This window comes from Schistocerca americana, chromosome 2 (genome assembly GCF_021461395.2).
Source record: "Schistocerca americana isolate TAMUIC-IGC-003095 chromosome 2, iqSchAmer2.1, whole genome shotgun sequence".
Lineage (NCBI taxonomy): Eukaryota > Metazoa > Arthropoda > Insecta > Orthoptera > Acrididae > Schistocerca > Schistocerca americana.
In genome coordinates, this window is record NC_060120.1 from 272,186,941 (window position 1) to 272,211,366 (window position 24,426).

Consider the following 24,426-nt stretch of genomic DNA (forward strand, 5'->3'; position numbering starts at 1 on the left):
AGTGCAAGAAATCGAAAAAGAAGACCCCTAAAAACAAGGAACTTGCAGTGGCACCCACACCACTGCTACCCCCAAGTTCTGTGTCTGAGGTTGGGGTGGAGACTCTTTTGTCCACTGAGGGCTTAGATCTAGCCGTACCCTCAAACACAATGGATATAGACTGCTCAGGCAAACAGTCAGTGGCAGCAGGTGACCCTGAGGCGTAAATTGCCTCATTGAATGTTCCATGCCTTCCCAGTTTCACGATGATGTCATCCTCCGGTGGAATTGCGGCGGTTTTTTCCACTGCCTGGCTGAACTACAGCAACTGTTAAGCTTCACACCTGCTTTCTGCATTGCCCTGCAGGAAACCTGGTTCCCAGCAATGCGGACCCCTGCCCTCCGCAGCTATAAGGGATATTACAGGAACCATAGTGACTATAATTGAGTGTCAGGTGGAGTTTGCGTTTATGTCCTAAACACAGTCTGTAGTGAACCTGTGCCCCTTCAAACCCCTCTTGAAGCTGTGGCTGTCAGAATAAGGACGACGCAGGAAATCTTCCTCGAGATGGTGCAGTACCCCTGAATGTATTAGCTGCACTGATTGAGCAACTCCCTAAGCCTTTCCTGCTTTCAGGAGATTTTAACGCCCATAACCCCTTGTGGGGTGACACCATGCTTACTGGCCGAGGCAAAGATTTCGAAACTTTACTGTCCCAGTTAAACCTCTGCCTCTTAAATACACATTTCAGTGTGGCTCGAGGTAGTTACTCAGCCATTGGTTTACCGATTTGCAACCCAGAACTTCTTCCATCTATCCACTGGAGAGCACATGATGACCTGTGTGGTAGTGACCACTTTCCCATCCTCCTGTCACTGCCCTGGTGTTAGGCCCACAGACGCCTGCCCAGATGGGGCAGGCTGGGAAACTGTCACCTCTGATGCCACCGTTGACTCTGCCCCACACGGTAACATTGGCGTGACTACCAAAATCGTTTCTGCAGCGGAAAACGCGATCCCTCACTCTTTAGGGTGTCCCCGGCGAAAGACAGCCCCTTGGTGGTCGCCGAAAGTCACTGAGGCAATTACAGAGCGTCTGCGAGCTCTACAGCGACATAAGCGACACACTTCCCTAGAGAATATGATAGCCTTTAAGCGGCTCCATGCCGATGTACACCAGCTTATAAAACGACAGTATTGGGAGAGGTACATGTTGATCATTGGGTTCCATGCCTCACCTTCCCAACTCTGGGCGAATATCAGACGTCGTTTTGGGTATCAGACCCCCACAGGTGTCCCTGGCGTTACCATCAATGGCGTACTATGTACCGAAGCAAACGCGATTACCGAGCACTTTGCTGAGAACTATGCTCGAGCCACAATGTCAGAGAACTACCCTCTAGCCTTTTGCACCCACAAACAACGGATGGAAAGGAAAGTCCTTTCATTCACTACACGCCACAGTGAACCCCATAACACCCCATTTGCAGAGTGGGAGCTCCTGAGCGCCCTTGCACATTGCTATGACACAGCTCCTGGCCCAGATCGGATCCACAGTCAAATGATTAAACATCTCTCATCTGACTACAAGCGCCATCTCCTCGTCATCTTCAACCTGATTTGGTGTGATGGCGCCTTTCCATCGCAATGGCGGGAGAGCACCATCGTTACACTGCTCAAACCCGGAAAAAACCCGCTTGATGCGGATAGCTATAGGCCCATAAGCCTCACCAACGTTTTTTGTAAGCTGCTGGAACGTATGGTGTGTTGGCAGTTGGTTTGGGTCCTGGAGTCACGTGGCTTACTGGTTCCATTTCAGGGTGGCTTCCGCCAGGGGCGTTTTACCACTGATAATTTTGTCTCCCTCGAGTCTGCCATCCAAACAGCCTTCTCCAGACGCCAACACCTTGTTGCCATCTTTTTTGATCTATGCAAAGCGTATGACACCACCTGGCGACATTATATCTTTGCCACATTATACAAGTGGGGTCTCCGAGGCCCACCCCCGATTTTTATCCAGAATTTCCTGTCGCTAGGTACTTTCCAGTCCAAGTTGATCACTCCCATAGTTCCCCGCATATCCAGGAGAATGGGGTCCCACAGGGCTCTGTGTTGAGTGTATCACTATGTTTAGTGGCCATTAACGGTCTAGTAGCATGTGTAGGGCTGTCTCACCCTCTCTGTATGCAGACCACTTCTGCATTTCGTACTGCTCCACCAGCACTGGTGTTGCTGAGCGGCGCCTACAGGGAGCCATCCACAAGCCGCAATCATGGGCTCTCGCCCATGGCTTCCGGTTTTCGGCCGCTAGGTCGTGTGTCATGCACTTCTATCGGTGTACCTTTCATCCGTAAGCAGAACTTTACCTTCAAGGCGATCTGCTGACTGTAGTGGAGACATATCGATTCTTAGGACTGGATTTCGACGCCTGATTGACTTGGCTACCTCATCTTCGTCAGCTTAAGTGGAAGTACTGGCAGTACCTCAATGCCCTCCGCTGCCTGAGCAACACCGACTGAGGTGCAGATCGCTCTAGTCTGCTGCAGCTCTACAAAGCCCTTGTTCAAGCCCGCCTTGACTATGGGAGTCTGACTTATGGTTCAGCGGCGCCCTCAGCGTTGCGCATACGCGACCCAGTGGACCACTGTGACGTTCGCCTAGCAATGGGAGCTCTTAGAACGAGTCCAGTGACCAGTGTCCTGGTGGAGGCTGGAGTCCCTCCATTGCAGATCCGACATGCACAACTGCTTGCCAGTTCATTGCACACATTCGTAGCTCTCCTGAGCATCCGAATTACCGTCTCTTTTTTCCACCCGCAGCAGTTCATCTCCCACATCGACAGTCCAGGTCAGGGCTAACGAATGCAGTTTGCGTTCGATCCCTTCTGTCTAAGCTGGAGTCCTTCCCTTTACCACCCCCCATTCAGGTCGATCTGCATACACCTCCATGGTGTACACCTAGGCCGCAGATTCGTCTGGACCTTCCACATGACCCTAAGGACTCAGTTACTCCTGCTGCTCTCCGCTGTCACTTCCTCTTGATTCTTGACGTGTTCCGGGTTCTGAAGTGGTTTACACCGACGGCTCGATGGTTGATAGTCATGTTGGCTTTGTCTATGTCCACAGAGGCCATTTTGAACAGTATTCCTTGCCCAATGGCTGCAGTGTATTCACTGCAGAGTTGGTGTCCATCTCTCGTGGACTTCAGTATATCCGTTCATGCCCCGGGTAATCGTTCCTTCTGTTTACTGACTCCTTGAGCAGCCTACAAGCTATCGACCAGTGCCGGTTCAAAAAATGGCTCTGAGCACTACGGGACGTAACTTCTGAGGTCATCAGTCCCCTCGAACTTAGAACTACTTAAACCTAACTAACTTAAGAACATCACACACATCCATGCCCGAGGCAGGATTCGAACCTGCGACCGTAGCGGTCGCGCGGTTCCAGACTGTAGCACCTAGAACCGCTCGGCCAGTCCGGCTGGCTACGACCAGTGTTACCCTCGCCATCCATTGGTGGCGTCCATCCAGGAGTTCATCTATGCCCTGGACCGGACCCGACGTTCAGTGTCGTTTGTGTGGACCCCAGGACACGTCGGCATCCCAGGCAATGAACTTGCCGATAGGCTGGCCAAACAGGCTACGCGGAAACTGCTTCTGGAGATGAGCATATCTGAATCTGACCTGCATTCTGATTTACGCTGTAGGGTTTTTCGGCTTTGAGAGACGGAATGGCATAACAGGAAATACAACAAACTACGTCTCATTAACGAGACAACGAATGTGTGGAAGACTTCCATGTGGGCCTCTCGCAGGGAATCATTTGTCCTCTGCTGGCTCCGCATTGGCCACACTTGAGCGACCCACAGTTACCTCCTGCACCGCGAAGACACACCTGAGTGTCGGTGTGGTGCCCTGTCGATAGTGGCCCATATTCTGGTGCACTGTCACACTTTGACTGCCCAGCGACGCGATCTTGGGTTACTGGACTTTTTGCCGCTAATTTTGACAATGCCTCTTCGGTTGATTTAGTTTAACATTTTGTTCGTGAGGGTGGGTTTCATCATTTGATCTAAGTTTCAGTGCATGTCCTTTGTCCCTCTGTGTCCTCCACTCTAGTGCTTCTAGGGTGGAGGTTTTAATGTGTTGCAGAGTGGCCTGCTTCTCCTTTTTCTATTCTCGTGGTCAGCCAGCCATGGTAATCTGCTTTGTTGTTTTATCTCGTCATCCCGTTTCTAGCGTTTCTGTGGTTTTCTTGTGCCTTTTTGTCCATTTACATGTTTGTTGCCCTTCATCGTTCTTGTGACTTTTCCTTTCATTCCGTTCTGAGTTGTCAGTCTGGTTTGTTTTATTCTCACACTTGTGTCATTGTTTTAATAGGAACAAGGGACTGACGACCTCGTTGTTTGGTCTCTTTCCCCTTCTTTTAATCCAACCAACCAACCTTTTTTCAAACTGGCTGCAATTACAATGCCCTGTGTTAAGAGTTTTCGAGGCAAAAGGATTAGGTCTGTCAGAAGAACCAATCTTACGGGAGAGCACCATTCCATTCCGTAAGAAGTTGCATCCATAGCTACCATGACAGGCTCAGATGGGTCAAAATGAATCAAACATCCACGACCTAACAGTTCCTCTTTCAGTTGCTGAAATGCGTCCTGACATCCTTTGGACCACACTAAAGGAACATTCTTCCTGTGTAGCCAGTTAACCGGGCACCAATTTTGGCAGCGGAATAAATTTTATGTAATAGGTGAGCTTCCCCATGACTGACTGGAGCTCCTTTATATTTTGGGGACCCGTCAAATTTATAATTACATCCAAGTGTGATGAATTAGATGTGTACCCTGTGCTTTTATTACATGAGCTATTACTTCAATTCTTCATTGAATAAGGGGCAGTTTTCCCTGTTACACTTTAAGCCAGCTGCAGGAAGAACTTCAAACAAACAGCCTAAATTTGCTAAATGTTCCACAGGCGTGCAACCTGCAACGATAATATTATATAGTTAGTTAGTACAAGAAGGGACTTTCCCTGTTAACTGTTTAAGGAACAGATGGAAAACTGCCAAGGCAGAAGCACTTCGAAATGGTAATCTTTGAAACTGGAACGAACCTAATTTAGTGCTTATCACAAAGTATTGCTTGGACGGTCCATACAGCGGTAACTGTACAATGACTCTCGCAAATCTGTCTTTGAAAAGTATCCGCTTTGTCACAGTCTGTCCTTCAGTGTCTCTGGGCATGGAAGAGGAAAAGAATCCAGTTCGTGGGTTTACTTCTGCCTTAAAGCCAGCACACAGGCATAAAGCACATGGAGGTTTCTTCAGATGAACAAGGGTGATGCCCATTGGCTTCCAGAAAAGGAATGCATAAACCCGTTGTCCTGCCATGCCATTTGGCTTCCAGAAAAGGAATGCATAAACCCATTGTCCTGCCATTTTTGCAATTCCTGAGCAACTTGCTCACTTAATGCATGGAGTACAGGTCTAGCGCGAAAAAATCGCGAATATGCGTTACTCTTCACAGTGACGTGCACTTCAGGGTCTTTTGCCCTTCCTCCACTTGCTTCCAACAGCTCCTTGTATTTACTACGCAATTCAGGAACATTAGTGTGAGGCACAGAGACGCTGATTTGTAATACACTGTTCTCAATGCACAAGTTGAACGAAAAAAAAAGATATCTGGCCCAAATATTTTGTTCTGTTTTTAGAATTGAGAACACGAAAATAAACACACGTTGTCACCCGCTGGAAAGTTGCTAGAAAACTTCACGTGTTAAGAATTGTAATTTCTTGTCTATTGTTGGCAGACAAAATAAAAGTAGGCTACTGTTGCGATGGGCTACTGATTCTGGCATAAGGACTTGTTGGCACAATTATTCTTCATTTTGCAGCGTAGTTTCGGTCACGGATCTGAATCTCTCTGACAGATTAAAAACAATGGTGTAGAGCATTTGCCTGTGGAAGGCAAAACTTCTGTGTTCGGGTCCCAATTCGGCACATAGTTTTAATCTGCCAGGAGGTTTCACATCTGTGCACACTCCCTTGAAAAATGGATATTGGTAATGAGAACAATCCCCTAGGCTTTGCTTAAGCCAATTCTCCCCGGTATACGTATTTCTGGGAATGTTAGTCCCACAAGCAAACAAGAGAACTTCCGTGCAGTTTGGAAGGTAGGAGAGGAGCTGCTGATGGAAGTAAAGCTGTGAGGGCGGGTCATGAGAAGTGCTGGATACCTCAGTGTGTAGAGCACTGCCCACGAAAGGCAAAGTTCTTAGGCACCTCCCCACCATGTGTTTAAATTAAAGTTTGACATACAAACACTATTACATGACTGTGGCCCCAAACAATGGAGAGATTAACGACCCTCTATTTTTTACAGAAGAGGAAGAAGATCCAGACCATGTATTCCTACATTGTCCTCGGAAGGTACTTGCAAGTAATCTTTGGGCTCTTAGTCATCAGTTCCCATGAAGCCTCCAAACCTTGTTGGCTCCAACGATTTATTTTTTTTTCTGGTGAAACGCCTACGTCTCATATGTACCAGCGATGGCGAGGCATGACAGAATCTCTGACCAGAGAGTTATTTATCGTTGCTAGTCTGCACTTGACTGCACGAGAGTGCAGTTTGGAGTTGGACGCTGTTGCGTGTTGGACTCAGTTGCGAGTCGGAGTTGTATGTGAGGAATCGGCGGGTGTCGACATGGGTCTCTGGTCAAGGTTCGGGACGAGGTATATTGTTAAATAAGGTAATGAAGCAGCATTGTGCACATTTGATAATGTAATATATGTTAATTGTAATTAATTTGTTCAAGAAATGCCCCAATAATAATTTTGTTTTCAAAGCAATCGTTTTTAAGAAAAGAATCATTCGAATTGAAACAATATTTCCTATGCTTTTCCTCCCAGAATCTATTTATCAGATTAATTATTGCACAGGGCCTAAGGTCAGCGACGCTTCCCTATTATTGTGGGTTTAATGATTAATCTTGATTTCTTAATTTTTGTGTCAAGTTTACATTTGGATCATTATTATTCTATAATTTTTGTGGGGAGCAAACATTTCGGTCGTTTTCATTATCATAGACTTTTCTTTTATTTTTGCGGGGAGGTTACACTTAGCACGATGTCCATTCGCATTTAATTTTTTTTTTTTATTTTTGTGGGGAGGTTACACTTGGCGACATCCGGACCAGGATCGTATTTCTTTGAGAATCTTCTGAAAAGTAGTCAGATCTGCTCTTATTTACTAAAATATAATTAGCATTTGGCGCAACGCTTTTACTAATTTTGTGACTTTCTTTCCTCAGATCATCGGCAATTCGTTTCTCTCTGTTGTATTTGTGTTTGTTGCTTTTCGCATTGTGCTTATTTAATTTGTGAATAATTGTGGCTATTGTAAAAATGCCGCGAAAGACTGTGAATAGTGCATCGCGAAGTATAATGAGTGAAATAACCGAATTAAACAACTTGACCGATAGTAATTGTGACACGCAATGTAATGATGACAATCCTCCATTTAGTGACAATCAGTACGTACCGACCACTAATAATGATTTTCGTCTTAGTGGTGAACAGACGAATTCAATTGTGTCCTCTGTTAATTTGATGACAATTGATGACGGGGGACGTTCTGCTGCAATGAGCACCGCCCAGCTTAACACAACCGGTTTGCAAAATTCACGTAACGAACAGACGAATTTTTCTAATGAAAATGAACAGGATACACAAAGTAGGACGGATTTATTTAACTCCGAAATAGTGACTGACAGTGTACATCCGACTGGCAAACCTTTTTTGTAATTTACAGAATGACCAAATGGTCACACAAAACGCGACAATTGCAGATACACCATCAAACAGTACAGAGAATGGAGTAGGTAATATTCGGTTGGATCAAATTATGGCATTTTTTAAACAGTTTAATGAAAAACTAGATAACAATTCTAAACAAGAGAATGAAAATTCCAAACAACTTAAAGAAGATCTCAAACAAGAGCTTAATGAAAAATTAGACAACAATTCCAAACAACTTAAAGAAGATCTCAAACAACAGCTTAATTAAAATAACGAAAATCTCAAACAACAGCTTAATGAAAAATTAGACAACAATTCGAGACAGCTTAGTGAACAGATTAAAGCCGTTGCCGCACAGTGTCATGATACTAAGGAACAGTTACGCGAAGAAATTGAGGCTTGTTCACGGAAAAGTAGCGAAGAAATTAGATCTGTTGCTCAAGAATTAAGGGATATGCAAGCAGCCACAACAGAAACACTTAGAGACGAAATAAGTGCAGTCGGTAAACAATGCTCTGAAAAGGCAACACAATTACGCGACGAGTTTAAATTAATGACAGCAGAACTTTCGCGCACAATGGACGCAAAGATAGACTCGAAATTCGAACAACAGAACACTCAAATTGACGAGTGCTTTAATCATCACCTACAAAACAGTGATATGCGTTTCCGCAAATTTATACAGGATCAAAATAAAGTAAAACGTCAAGTCATGGAAACAATCACTGCACAGAGACAAGAAGATAAACGTAAAATGTTTGCGAAGGCAAAAACATACGTAGACAACAATATTGCTACAGTATCGGACAAAATTAATACCATCGAACAGTTGAACACCGAATTACGTGATGAAATTTCTGATCTTAAATCAAAAACAGATACACACACAGCAGATATTCAGACAGTGAAAGACAGACTCGAACAATTAGAACTAACACAGGATTCCGATGACATCAAAGCTGACGTTAAAAAGTTGAACGAAAGCACACGTAAATTACAAAAACAGATTAATACTTCTGGAACTAAAAACGATGATCAGGTAAAAATACTGACTGAAAAATGTGATGAATTGGCCAGTCGTATTGATGTTATTGAAAGTAATAATGACAACAAATCAGACGATACCTCATCGGTTTCATTTAATCAAACACCTGAATTCCAAAATTTACAGCAGACAATCAATGAGATGGATTCATCTAATAATACAATACGTAGAAAGATGTCAAGTTTACACCAAGAAGTAACTGAGATGAAAAATATTTCTGTTAATAACACTTCACAGCAGACGCCACTTTGCGAACATTTGCCAGACTCACGCAGCGCGTATAATTTAGGTAATCTACAGAGAGTACGCGACTTAGATTCCGAACAGACACAGACAAATAGATTCTCTTACAATCATGAACCTGTTCCATCATACAGAGACGATAATTTTGATTACAAACATTTTCTGTCAGTGAGAAAATTTAAAGTGTTTAAAAATGATAGAACACAGATTCACCCACTGGATTGGATACAACAATTTAGCTTTGCTTTTCCACCGACTTGGCCCATAACACACAAACTTGAATTTATTTGTAGTTTTTTGGAAGGCGAACCGGCAACTCGTATGAGACCAATCGCGAGACAATGTTACTTGGTAGAAGAGTTTCAGAATGCTTTTCTGTCAGCGTATTGGTCGAAGATGACACAGTGCGGAATTAAAGATCAGTTAATTAGTTTACCAAATTATGAGAACTCAAATTTTCCCAGTGTGACGCAATATTTTGAGCACATGGTGCAACAAAACCAGTACCTAAGTGAACCGTACAGTGAATCTGCACTTATTCAATTATGTATCTCTAAATTACCACGATCATTAAGAGTGTCACTTCTAACGGGTCAGCAAAAAGAAAACATTTCGGCATTCAGACATCTGTTACAGCTTTTGGAAGTACAGCAATCAGATTATTCCTTCGTAAACAAAAATTTTTCATATAACAACCAAGGCCGACAAACTTACAGTAATTACGATCAATCACGTAATTTCAATAGTAAAGGTATTAGACGCCTCAGGAATGACAACCACCAAAACTTTAATAACAGACAAAATTCTAATTATCAATATCGTCAAAATTATCAGCAACAGGAACCACATTTTGGTAACAATAGTTTTCCACCGCAACAGCATGAAAGTCAACCGATTAGCATACGTAACCAACAATGTAATGCACAAGGTCAACCAAACTTTAATGTTTCGCCGCGTGCACGTATAGTCCCAGATACAACAAATAGTAACGCACGGCAGCAAGGAAATAACTACGTACAGAAAAGACAGTATTTCAATTCCTATCGCAATGCACCGTATAGGAATGACTATTACGACAGACGTAAAAATAATGAGGACAATTTTCAGCGTACGTTTAATAACAGTCGGTCTTACCAGCAACAAAATGATCAGCAACAACATATTCTCGTGAATGAACCAGACAGTAGGTATCATCCAGAGCGTAATACGTCTGGAAGAAATAACAGAACAGTTCAAATAGTCGAAATGCCACAACATCCTCCAGAAAATAATAACACGTCAGATAGAGTCTGACTAGATACTGTACAGGTCGCATCTTCCAGTAACACAAGCACTACTTTAGACACGCAGAATGTTGTTCACGAAAATGTTATTACTTTTGACGACATCAGAGACACTCTTTTGCAGGAAAGACCAGTTGTTCAGAAAACCATTTCACACCCTGTCATCGAAATTAAAATTGGTTCATCGAAATTCTCAGCAGTACTCGATTCCGGATCACCTATGTCAGTAATAAATGAAGAAACTTTCAACGAGTGTAACAAAGAGAATACCTATCCTACATTACCATTACGCAAAACGAAAGTGAAAGGAGCAGTATCAAGTAAAGGAGTAGACGTTAAATTACAGACACATTTATCATTTTGTATTGCAGGTCATACTTTTCACTCCAATTTTTGGATTGTTCCTTTATTGACAACAGACGTTATTTTAGGTACGACTTTTCTGGTGCAACACGGCGCAGTTATTGATTTTCAAAATTCCTATTTAATGCTAAAGGATGAAAATGTACAATTGGCTTTAGAATTTCAGCACTCTTTATCTGCGGAAGAACAAACAATTAATCGCACAGAGGTCATTTCCGTATCACGTAACATAGACTGTAATTCCACATTGTTTACAGATACGTACGTACATAACACTCCAGACGAAGCTGACTACGACGTAATGCAGATGATTTCTGATAAAGTTAAACAAAGCAATGCAAATACAGACGACGAACGCACGCAACTACACAAAATTCTTTTACAGCAAGCTCCAGTTTTCGACAATGTTCCTGGTACTATGTCTGGATTTATTTATGAATTTCAAGTCAAACAGCATGATACATTTAAAGCCAAGCATTATCCCATTCCATATATCTATAGAGAACAGGTCAAGAAAGTCCGTACATAAACCCGCTACATATTGTTAAGAAAAAAGATGGCTCACTTCGCCTCGTGCTTGATTCACGTCACATCAATGACATTATTATTAATGAAACAGATCGACCACAGACACTAGAGGAACTTCTACAAAAATTTCATGGTACGGCTATTTATTCCACATTTGATTTAAAATCGGGATTTTGGCAAATTCAGCTTCATCCGAATTGCAGAAAGTATACAGCTTTTCTCTGTTTTGGCGACTGTTATCAATTTTGCGCATTACCATTCGGTTTAACTATTTCTTCTGCAGCCTTTATTCGCGGTTTGAACACAATACTTCCGACAGAACTTAAAGACAGAATCACGACGTACGTAGACGATATTCTTATTGCAGAAGCTAACTGGCCTGAACACAATATGATTCTTGGACGACTGTTGCAAACTTTTCATGCACAAGGAATCACAGTTAACCTCAGTAAATCGCACTTTGGCAAAACTTCTATAAAATTTCTTGGACATGTAATTTCAGCAGAAGGCATTGCGCCTGATCCGGAAAAACTTCAAGCTCTACGTGATATTACTGTTCCTACAACGAAGAAGGAACTACGCAGTTTTTTGGGATTAATTAACTTTTTTCGTAAATTTATTCATCACTCTGCTTTAGACACACCTACATTATGCCAATTGACGGGTAAAAACACTATTTGGTCCTGGGATAAGCAAGCATATTCTGAATTTATGAACCTGAAACATGCTTTGTTGAATGCACCCCTTTTATCGCACCCAGATCTTACCAGAAATTTTTCCACTGCCACTGATAGTTCTAACACCGCTTTAGGCGTGCATGTTTTTCAGGAAATTGAAGAAGATGGCTCTACAATAATTAAAAACATCGCATTTGCAAGCCGCATTCTGTCACCTGCTGAACGAAATTATTCCGTTACAGAACTGGAAACTTATGTGTTGTTTGGGCTTTTACGAGATTTCGGCACTTTCTTTATGGCAGACATACCACCGTTTACACAGATCACAGAGCGATACAATTTTTACTTTCAGCTAAATTCACACACGATAGATTAAGCAGATGGAAACTTTATTTACAGGGATTTAATTTCACAATTGTTCACATTCCCGGCACACAAAATGTTATAGCAGACGCACTATCTCGTTCTCTCAGCAACAATCAGCATGAAATCGCAACCAACTTCTGCAAAGCAAATTTTAGCGTTATGTACATTCAACAAGTTGCATTTGAAAATTTTATTTCGTCATCATTACAGAACATAGCACAAGAGCATAGTAAAGACAGCGTATGGAAAGAAATTAAACACCTTTGGCAAGATAGGAATAATGTTACGATTAGAAACCATTACACTGTACGCAATGACATTCTGTTTCGCCGCTCTCATCCTGACAGCAACAATTGGTTATTATGCATTCCTGACGAACTGGTTAACAAATTAATCTGGTATACTCATTAAAGTTACGCACATTACGGAGCTAGAAAATGTTTTCTTATACTGAGACAGAACTGTTATTTTACCAACATGGAGAAACGTATACGACGAGTTTTAGCGTCATGTAAAATTTGCCAGAAAGCTAAGTCAGACACGACTTCACGTATTCCTCCATTACATCCAATTGTACCTGTTAAATTGAGACATATGGCCGCTGTAGACATTTTTGGTCCAATTCCGAGAACTAATAGAGGTTTTTGCTACATCTTTGTCGCTGTTGAACTCACTTCAAAATTTGTTACTTTCACTCCGTTACGCAAAGCTACTGCTAAAACCGTTTCGAAAGCATTTGTAAAGCATTTTCTATTTCATGTAGGGCATGTGTTGAAAGTAATTTCTGACAATGGATCACAATTTCGTTCTGCTATATGGACACGTATGTTATGAACTAGAAACATTTCTCCGATCTATATATCCAGGTACCACGCTTCTTCGAACCCTTGTGAACGATTAATGAAAGAAATTGGTAAACTGTGTAGAATATACTGCCACAAAAGACATATTGATTGGGACACACACATATTCTCATTCCAAGATGTAATTAATTCCATACCAAATGAATCTACTATGCTCTCTCCGTCTATTATACTGAAAAATGTTGAACCACCTAACAAAATTACAGAATTAGTAAACTTTCCTACATCTCGTCGACTACGACACCATGAAATAATTAACATTGCGCTGAACAACATCAAACGTGCCGCAGAGCGCCGGAGAAGACAGCAAAAACAAGTTTGTATACGCCGTGACTTTCACATTGGACAGAAGATATTAGTACGTACACACTATTTATCCAGCAGAATAAAAGGTAAGTGCAGTAAATTTGAACTTCTATACGCAGGTCCATATCGGATTCGCAGCATTCCTCACCCCAATGTTGTACACGTCGAAACTCTGAGAACCAGAAAAAGTAAAGGCAACCACCATGTCTCCAATATTAAATCCTTTATTGAATGAAGACACTTTATGATTTAACACACTATGATGCCATTTACTAATTTTTATGATCACTTATGCAATTATATTCACATGACTAATTATTGATGATTATCGGCAAGGTAAGGTTAGCAGGTCGCTCTTGTTGTCGTTACACATCAGACCGTGCATATTTTTCCAGACGAATTTACACATTTATGACTATTTCTGCAATTATATTTACGTGACTACTTATTGATGATTATCGTATTTTTTCTTGGCAAGTGCCCGGCAAGGTAAGGTTAGCAGGTCGCTCTTCTTGTCGTTACACATCAGACCGTGCATATTTTTCCAGATGAATTTACACATTTTATGACTATTTATGCAATTATATTTACATGACTAATTACTGATGATTATCGTATTTTTTCTTGGCAAGTGCCCGGCAAGGTAAGGTTAGCAGGTCGCCCTTCTTGTCGTTACACATCAGACCGTGCATATTTTTCCAAATGAATTTACACATTTATGACTAATTCTGCAATTATATTTATGTGACTACTTATTGATGATTATCGTATATTTTCTTGGCAAGTGCCCAGCAAGGTAAGGTTAGCAGGTCGCTCTTCTTGTCGTTACATATCAGACTGTGCACATTTTTTCCAGAGAAACGTACGTATCTTATGAATAATTATGCAATTTTATCTAGTGACATATTAATTTTATTAAATTCTCTCTCCATTAAAGTCTTTAATTCTCGCCTCTACTAACTACACAACATACAAGGTGAACTCAAAGAACGTCACATTTCTTGTCATCATTTTTTTTATGTATGTACGATTGTTTTCATATTTTGTTTATATGCACTGTGAAATAATTAAGATATAACACACACCAGTTGACTTTGACATTTTTGCCCTATGATATCTCAACATCGTGACTGTTTTACATTTTTTGCTGCTGCATTGTGATATTCTGTGTACATTTTTGCATTTGAACACTGTCTATTTTTTTTCATATTACGTTTTCTGTCATGGTATACTGTATGCTTAATTATGTTATCATAAACCAGTCATTATTTAGTGAGTATATGATGTAAATGCAAGACATTGATCTATGTTCATCAATTTCAGAAAGAAATGATGCGTAAAAGAAATAAATTAAACAGAAATGGAAATTTCACCTTCAGAATGAACGAAAGAAGATGCAAACCTCGTGATGAAGAGTAAATGGATCAGGATTAACAAGCATTAACAAGAATATACTATACACATCGTAGAATAGCAGTCTTAACTATTTTTTTCTTTCAGAATACAAGGCGATTGATGCAGGCTGTCAGACAGAACTACACATCTTAGTTTTAGTGATGGAATATGCTAGAGATAAGGAATAGTTATGTAATGAGTAATGAAATGATTTTTTTGCAGATGATAATGAATCCTGATGAATAATGATGAAGAATATGCTACTATGGATAATGAAGTTTTTCTTTACAGGTGATGATAATAATGGAGTTATGATAATGAAGTGATGGATAATGAAATTTTTTCTTTACAGATCAGGATATTGTTGAAGTTATGTATTTATGCTATGTAGTTATTTAAGTATTTGTTGCAGTTTGCTTTGACAGCAGGTGTTATATTGCATAGTATAATGATGGAAGGTTTTGGAAAGGACAGCTATGGAACACATTTTTATACACATTTCACTACCTGTTAATTCGAAGTTCACTACTTTTCAGCATAAAATGCATTTCTTCTTTCAGCTTAATAATCCATTTTTTGTATATTTTTGCAGGAGAAATTATTTATGAAATTAATGTGCTATAAGCAGTTGTTCATTAAATCTATGTCATTTATGAATGTGATTACATATACTCTACTTGTTTCATAATCTTGCAACAGCGGACTCATGACGAATGACGTTACACATTTTCATTTACAGCAACAACCCAGAAGCAAATTTTTTTTCTTGCTTTCCCCTATACTTAGCCAAAGCAATGCATTGCTAACAAAAAAATGTATTACCAGTCCCAAATAATGATACCAGTTTAAGAGAGTTCTGAGTAATGCTGATCAGCTATGAATAATATGTCACTTGAATAATGAATGCTACTGATTACGGTATTGAAATGACCAATGATTAATAATGCTTTGTAACAAGGAAATGAATGCTACTAATTATGCTTTGTAACAAGGAAATGAATGCTACTGATTACGGTATTGAAATGACCAATGATTAATAATGCTTTGTAACTAGAAAATGAATGCTACTAATAATGCTTTGTAACAAGGAAATGAATGCTACTGATTATGCTTTGTAACTGGGAAAAGAATGCTACTGATTACTGTATTGAGATGATTACTGTATTTACATGACCAATGATTAATTAATAATGCTTTGTAACAGGGAAATGACTGCTACTGATTACGGTATTGAAATGAACAATGATTAATAATGCTTTGTAACTAGGAAATGAATGCTACTAATTATGCTTCGTAACAAGGAAATGAATGCTACTGATTATGCTTTGTAACTGGGAAATGAACGCTACTGATTATGGTACTGAAATGACCAATGACAATGTTATCTGTAAATCAATTAATGAACATTTTTCTGTAATACTACATACATGGTACAGAAATGTTCAATAACTGGGCTATGAATGCCGCAGACTACTAATGTAATTCCCAATGAAGACTAGTATGTGACTTAATGTCCTTCACTTTCTGACCTAACTACCCTGAATTACTGCAATATCCATTTGTCCTGTGTATCCTCTTGATCATGGAGCATTATATTTGGTTTTTGCACTAATTCTACGTTGGTGTGCCTTGTAAGAGTGTGGTGTTGACACGACATGCTGTCCACCACCGTGAGCGATGGAGACGTTATTATGGTCCCACTGTTTGGTGTACCTTATGTACTGCCAAAATGATAACATGGAATATTACTACGACATTTCAGTGTCTTGGGTACGCTGATAAATACTTCTGGGAAGAGAACTTCAGATTGTCTCACTTGGTGTTGTACTTCTGTGGAAAGATATGAACTTTCAGTGCAGCTGCGTGCAACCTAAAGTGCTACAACCATGATGCAATCCTTCCCTTTCCTATCCTAATTCTTGTAACATAGTGAAAATCATTTTTTGCTAACATCATTTGTATTCATGGCCTATACATTTTTTTTCGAACTACAGTGCGAGTGCACTTTTGTTATTTTCTAACATGATTACTACTCAGTGTATGTACATTTAGATTTGCTGATATATTCTGAACTATAGTGGGTGCGCACTTTTGTCATTTTTCTTACATGATCTTTACTCATTGTATGTACATTTTTTGCACTACAGTACATGTGCACCTATGTCATTTGTCAATGTGATTTGTAATCATTGTGTTTATTTGTTGTGAAAACGCTAAAGAGCTTTTCAGTGCGTGTGCACTTTTGTCATTTATCAATATGATTTGTATATACATTTTTCTGATTTGCTAATATGTTCTGTACTCATTGTATATATTTTTTGTCATTGTCTGAAATGTTTTGTACTCAGTGCATGTGCACCACATTTAATTCATGTTCTACATCTGAATATTCTGTGATTGTAAAAGTTAATTAGTTAAGAAAAAATTTGTTGCTCATGGCAAGTCCAAATGACTCACCATCGCTGCCAAATTTTTGCCCCCCCAGTGGAGGGTTATGAAACGCGTACGTCTCATATGTACCAGCGATGGCGAGGCATGACAGAATCTCTGACCAGAGAGTTATTTATCGTTGCTAGTCTTCGCTTGACTGCGCGAGAGTGCAGTTCAGAGTTGGACGCTGTTGCGTGTTGGACTCAGTTGCGAGTCGGAGTTGTGTGTGAGGAATCGGCGGGCGTCGACATGGGTCTCTGGTCAAGGTTCGGGACGAGGTATATTGTTAAATAAGGTAATGAAGCAGCATTGCGCACATTTGATAATGTAATATATGTTAATTGTAATTAACTTGTTCAAGAAATGCCCCAATAATAATTTTGTTTTCAAAGCAATCGTTTTTAAGAAAAGAATCATTCGAATTGAAACAATATTTCCTATGAATTTCCTCCCAGAATCTATTTATCAGATTAATTATTGCACAGGGCCTAAGGTCAGCGATGCTGCCCTATTATTGTGGGTTTAATGATTAATCTTGATTTCTTAATTTTTGTGTCGAGTTTACATTTGGGTCATTATTATTCTATAATTTTTGTGGGGAGCAAACATTTCGGTCGTTTTCATTATCATAGACTTTTCTTTTATTTTTATGGGGAGGTTACACTTAGCACGATGTCCGTTTACATTTAATTATTGTCATTTCTAAATTTTGCCGGGAGGTTGCACTGGTCATCAGCCTTCTGACTGGTTTGATGCGGCCAGCCACGAATTCCTCTCCTGTGCTAACCTCTTCATCTCAGAGTAGCACTTGCAACCTACATCCTCAATTATTTGATGGATGTATTCCAATCTCTGTCTTCTTCTATTGTTTTTGCCCTCTACAGCTCCCTCTAGTACCATGGAAGTCATTCCCTCATGTCTTAAGACATGTCTTATCATCCTGTCCCTTCTCCTTATCAGTGTTTTCCACATACTCCTTTCCTCTCCGATTCTTCGTAGAACCTCCTCATTCTTCTGTAGCACAAATTCTTCGAGTCTCTTCTGCTCGGATTTCCCACAGTCCATGTTTCACTACCATTCAGTGCTGTACTCTATAATCTCAGACATTTCTTCCTCAAATTAAGGCCGATATTTGATATTAGTAGATTTCTCTTGGCCAGGATACTTCGTTCTTGGTCGTCCACTCCTGGCTGTTGTACATATTGTATATGACCCGTCTCTTCCTATAGCTTACCCCTACTTTTTTCAGAATTGCGAACATCTTGCACCATTTTACACTGTCGAACGCTTTCTCCAGGTCGACAAATCCTATGAACGAGTCTTGATTTTTCTTTAGTCTTGCTTCCATTATTAACCGCAACGTCAGAATTGTCCCTCTCGTACCCTTACTTTTCCTAAAGCCAAACTGATCGTCATCTAGCGCATCCTCAATTTTCTTTTCCATTCTGCTGTATGTTATTCTTGTAAGCAACTTGGATGCGTGAGCTGTTAAGCTGACTGTGCGATAATTCTCGCACTTGTCAGCTCTTTCCGTCTTCGGAATTGTGTGGATGATACTTTTTCGAAAGTAAAAAAAAAAAAAAAATGGCTCTGAGCACTATGGGACTTAACTGCTGAGGTCATCAGTCCCCTAGAACTTAGAACTACTTAAACCTAACTAACCTAAGGACATCACACACATCCATGCTCGAGGCAGGATACGAACCTGCGACCGTAGCGGTTGCGCGGTTCCAGACTGTAGCGCCTAGAACCGCTTGGCCACTCCGGCCGGCTTTCGAAAGTCAGAGGGTATGTCGCCAGAGTCATACATTCTACACACCAACGTGAATAGTCGATTTGTTGCCACTTCCTACAGTGATTTTAGAAATTCTGATGGAGTGTTATCTATCTCTTCTGCCTTATTTGATCTTAAGACCTCCAAAGCTCTTTTAAATTCTGAATCTAATATTAGATCCCCTATCTCTTCTAAATGGACTCGTGTTTTTCATTCTCTCACATCAGACAAATCTTCCCCCTGTAGTGGGACGCGAAATTCAAGCGTCACCCCTCCACCAGTGTCAGCCCAGTTTGCAGGTGACTATAGGTTTAATTTAGTTCTTTGTTTATGTATTTTTTGTAATATTTGTAATGGTTGCGAATTGTCTAAAGATTGTATTTATTTTTTATGTTTCATGTACGGAGATGGCGGCGCAAGGAACGGAGACAGCATCTTCGTTGCAGGGACCAGAGAGAAAATTGCTGGCCACTATACGTCGTGGGCCGACAGCCAAAGAGCAACAGAAGATCCTGAAACCGAGTTGTTGCGTCGTGCTTCTAAAAATTGAAAATGAATAATTTGTAATGTTTTGTACAACAATGACGTCATAGAGAGTTTAATCTTATTGAAAATGTTAGTCCTATCTTGTCAAGGCTCAGGTTCACGTCTGTATGTAGGAAGATAATAAACTAGTGGATGCTACTAAAGTTGAAATACGTGTTCCGAGGATTTATTTATGAAGAATTATGTGAATGAATTAATAATATATTTGACAAGATTATTGAATTTTGACAGCGTTCATCACGACTTTGAATCTCAAAAGTTTATTCAATGTGGTTCTAATATCGATTAAATCAGATAACGTGTATCAATATAATTTCCGAGGAGAAACAAACGACATCTAAAATTGAAAAGGTTTACGCAAACCAATTGGCCCGAGTGACGTAATTCTGCGCATACGACTCAAATGATGTTTTACAGTTTCGTTCAAGAACCATTCTGAGGCAATTTAAAAAGAATATAAATAATTTTCAAGTGGGTTGTAACTGACGTAGGTGACGAAGTCTACACATGGTCATATGTCAAATGAAAATCATTTAAACAAATCTATACGTCGTTACACTACACCCCTCATAGAGGCCTTCAACGTGTTCCTTCCACCTATCCGCTCTCTCCTCTGCATGTGATAGTGGAATTCCCGTTGCACTCTTAATGTTACCACCCTTGCTTTTATGTTACGGAAGATTGTTTTGACTTCCCTGTACGCTGAGTCTGTCCTTCTGACAATGACTTCTTTTTCGATGTCTTCACATTTTTTTCATCTTAGCTTCCCTGCACTTCCTATTTATTTCATTACTCAGCGACTTATGTTTCTGTATTCCTGAGTCTCCCGGAACATTTTTTGTACTACCTCCTTTCATGAATCAACTGAAGTATTTCTTCTGTTACCCATGGGTTCTTCGCATTTACCTTCTTTGTACCTATGTTTTCCTTCCCAACTTCTCTGATGGCCCTTTTTAGAGATGTCCACTCGTCTTCAACTGTACTGCCTACAAAGCTATTCCTTATTGCTGCATCTATAGCCTTAGAGAACTTCAAGCGTATCTCGTCATTCCTTAGTACTCCCGTATCCCACTTCTTACTGTATTTATTCTTTCTAAGGCCTCAAACTTCAGCCTACTCTTCATCGCTACTGTATTCTGATCTGAGTCTATATCTGCTCCTGGGCAAGCCTTACAATCCAGTATCTGCGTTCGGAATCTCTTTGACCACGATGTAATCTAACTGAAATCTTCCCGTATTTCCTGCCTTTTCCGAGTATGCCTCTGAACAGGATATTCGCTATTGCTAGCTGAAACTTGTTACAGAACTCAATTAGCCTTTTTCCTCTCTTATTCCATGTCCCAAGCCCATATTCTCCTGTAACCTTCTCTTTTACTCCTTCCCCTACAACTGCATTCCAGTCCGCCATGACTATTAGATTTTCATCCCCTTTACATTCTGTATTGCCCTTTCAATGTCCTCATACACTTTCTCTATCTCTTCATCTTCAGCTTGCGACGTCGGCATATATACTTGAACTTTCGTTGTCGGTGTTTGTTTGCTGTCAATTCTGATAAGAACAACCCTGTGTCACTAACCTGTACACAGTAACGCACTCTCCGCCCTACTTTCCTATTCATAACGAATCCTACTCATGTTATACCATTTTCTACATCTACATCTACATCTACATCTATACTCCGCAAGCCACCTGACGGTGTGTGGCGGAGGGTACCTTGAGTACTTCTATCGGTTCTCCCTTCTAGTTCGTGGAAAGAAGGATTGTCGGTATGCTTCTGTGTGGGCTCTAATCTCTGATTTTATCCTCATGGTCTCGTCGCGAGACATACGTAGGAGGGAGCAATATACTGCTTGACTCTTCGGTGAAGGTACGTTCTCGAAACTTCAACAAAAGCCCGTACCGAGCTACTGAGCGTCTCTCCTGCAGAGTCTTCCACTGGAGTTTATCTGTCATCTCCGTAACGCTTTCGCGATTACTAAATGATCCTGTAACGAAGCGCGCTGCTCTCCGTTGGATCTTCTCGATCTCTTCTACCAACCCAATCTGGTACGGATCTCACGCTGCTGAGCAGTAGTCAAGCAGTGGGCGAACAAGCGTACTGTAACCTACTTCCTTTGTTTTCGGATTGCATTTCCTTAGGATTCTTCCAATGAATCTCAGTCTGGAATCTGCTTTACCAACGATTAACTTCATATGATCATTCCATTTTAAATCACTCCTAATGCGTACTCCCAGATAATTTATGGAATTAACTGCTTCCAGTTGCTGACCTGCTATTTTGTAGCCAAATGATAATGGATCTATCTTTCTATGTATTCGCAGCACATTACACTTGTCTACATTGAGATTCAATTGCTATTCCCTGCACCAAGCGTCAATTCGCTGCAGATCCTCCTGCATTTCAGTACAATTTTCCATTGTTACAACCTCTCGATATACCACAGCATCATCCGCAAAAAGCCTCAGTGAACTTCCGATGTCATCCACAAGGTCATTTATGTATATTGTAAATAGCAACGGTCCTATGACACTCCCCTGCAGCACACCTGATATCACTCTTACTTCGGAAAACTTCTCTCCATTGAGAATGACATGCTGCGTTCTGTTATCTAGGAACTCTTCAATCCAATCACACAATTGGTCTGATAGTCCATATGCTCTTACTTTGTTCGTTAAACGACTGTGCAGAACTGTATCGAACGCCTTGCGGAAGTCAAGAAACACGGCATCTACCTGTGAACCCGTGTCTATGGCACTCTGAGTCTCGTGGACGAATAGCGCGAGCTGGGTTTCACATGAGCGTCTTTTTCGAAACCCATGCTGATTCCTACAGAGTAGATTTCTAGTCTCCAGAAAAGTCATTATACTCGAACATAATACGTGTTCCAAAATTCTACAACTGATCGACGTTAGAGATATAGGTCTATAGTTCTGCACATCTGTTCCACGTCCCTTCTTGAAAACGGGGATGACCTGTGCCCTTTTCCAATCCTTTGGAACGCTACGCTCTTCTAGAGCCCTACGGTACACCGCTGCTAGAAGGGGGGCAAGTTCCTTCGCGTACTCTGTGTAAAATTGAACTGGTATCCCATCAGGTCCAGCGGCCTTTCCTCTTTTGAGCGATTTTAATTGTTTCTCTATCCCTGTGTCGTCTATGTCGATATCTGCCAATTTGTCATTTGTGCGACAATCTAGAGAAGGAACTATAGTGCAGTCTTCCTCTGTGAAACAGCTTTGGAAAAAGACGTTTAGTATTTCGGCCTTTAGTCCGTCATCCTCTGTTTCAGTACCATTTTGGTCACAGAGTGTCTGGACATTTTGTTTTGATCCACCTACCGCTTTAACATAAGACCAAAATTTCTTAGGATTTTCTGCCAAGTCAATACACAGAACTTTACTTTCGAATTCATTGAACGCCTCTCGCATAGCCCTCCTCACACTACATTTCGCTTCGCGTAATTTTTGTTTGTGTGCAAGGATTTGGCTATGCTTATGTTTGCTGTGAAGTTCCCTTTGCTTCCGCAGCAGTTTTCTAACTCGGTTGTTGTACCACGGTGGCTCTTTTCCGTCTCTTACGATCTTGCTTGGCACATACTCATATAACGCATATTGTACGATGGTTTTGAACTTTGTCCACTGATCCTCAACACTATCTGTACTTGAGACAAAACTTTTGTGTTGAGCCATCAGGTACTCTGTAATCTGCTTTTTGTCACTTTTGCTAAACGTAAAAATTTTCCTACCTTTCTTAATATCTCTATTTACGGCTGAAATCATCGATGCTGTAACCGCTTTATGATCACTGATTCCCTGTTCTGCGTTAACTGTTTCAAATAGTTCGGGTCTGTTTGTCACCAGAAGGTCTAATATGTTATCGCCACGAGTCGGTTCTCTGCTTAACTGCTCAAGATAGTTTTCAGATAAAGCACTTAAAAAAATTTCACTGGATTTTTTATCCCTGCCACCCGTTATGAACGTTTGAGTCTCCCAGTCTATATCCGGCAAATTAAAATCTCCACCCAGAACTATAACATGGTGGGGAAATCTACTCGAAATATTTTCCAACTTATCCTTCAGGTGCTCAGCCACAACAGCTGCTGAGCCACGGGGCCTATAGAGACATCCATGTCTGAGCCTGCTTTAACCGTGACCTTCACCCAAATTATTTCACATTTCGGATCTCCGTCAATTTTGTTCGATACTATTGCACTTCTTATCGCTATAAACGCGCCTCCCCCTTCACTGTCCAGCCTGTCTCTGCGGTATACATTCCAATCTGAGTTTAGGATTTCATTACTGTTTACATCTGGTTTCAGCCAACTTTCTGTCCCTAGTACTATATGGGCATTGTGACCGTTTATTAATTAGAGCAGTTCTGGGACCTTTCTATAGACGCTCCTACAGTTTACTATTAGCACATTAATATTATTATTTCCCGTTACATTTTGCCTACTCCTACCTTGCCGCGTCTCAGGAGGCGTCTTGTCGAGCCTAGGGAGGGAATTCTCTAACCTAGAAAACCCGCATGTGCACTCCACACGTGCTCCGCTACCCTTGTATCCGCTTCCGGCGTGTAGTGCACGCCTGACCTATTCAGGGGGACCCTACATTTCTCCACCCGATAGCGGAGGTCGAGAAATTTGCACCCCAAATCTCCGCAGAATCGTTTGAGCCTATGGTTTAAGCCTTCTACTCGGCTCCAAACCAGAGGACCGCGATCGTTTCTGGGAACGATACTACAAATAGTTAGCTCAGATTCCACCCCGCGAGCGAGGCTTTCCGCCTTCACCAATTCCGCCAACCGCCTGTACGAACTGAGGATGACCTCTGAACC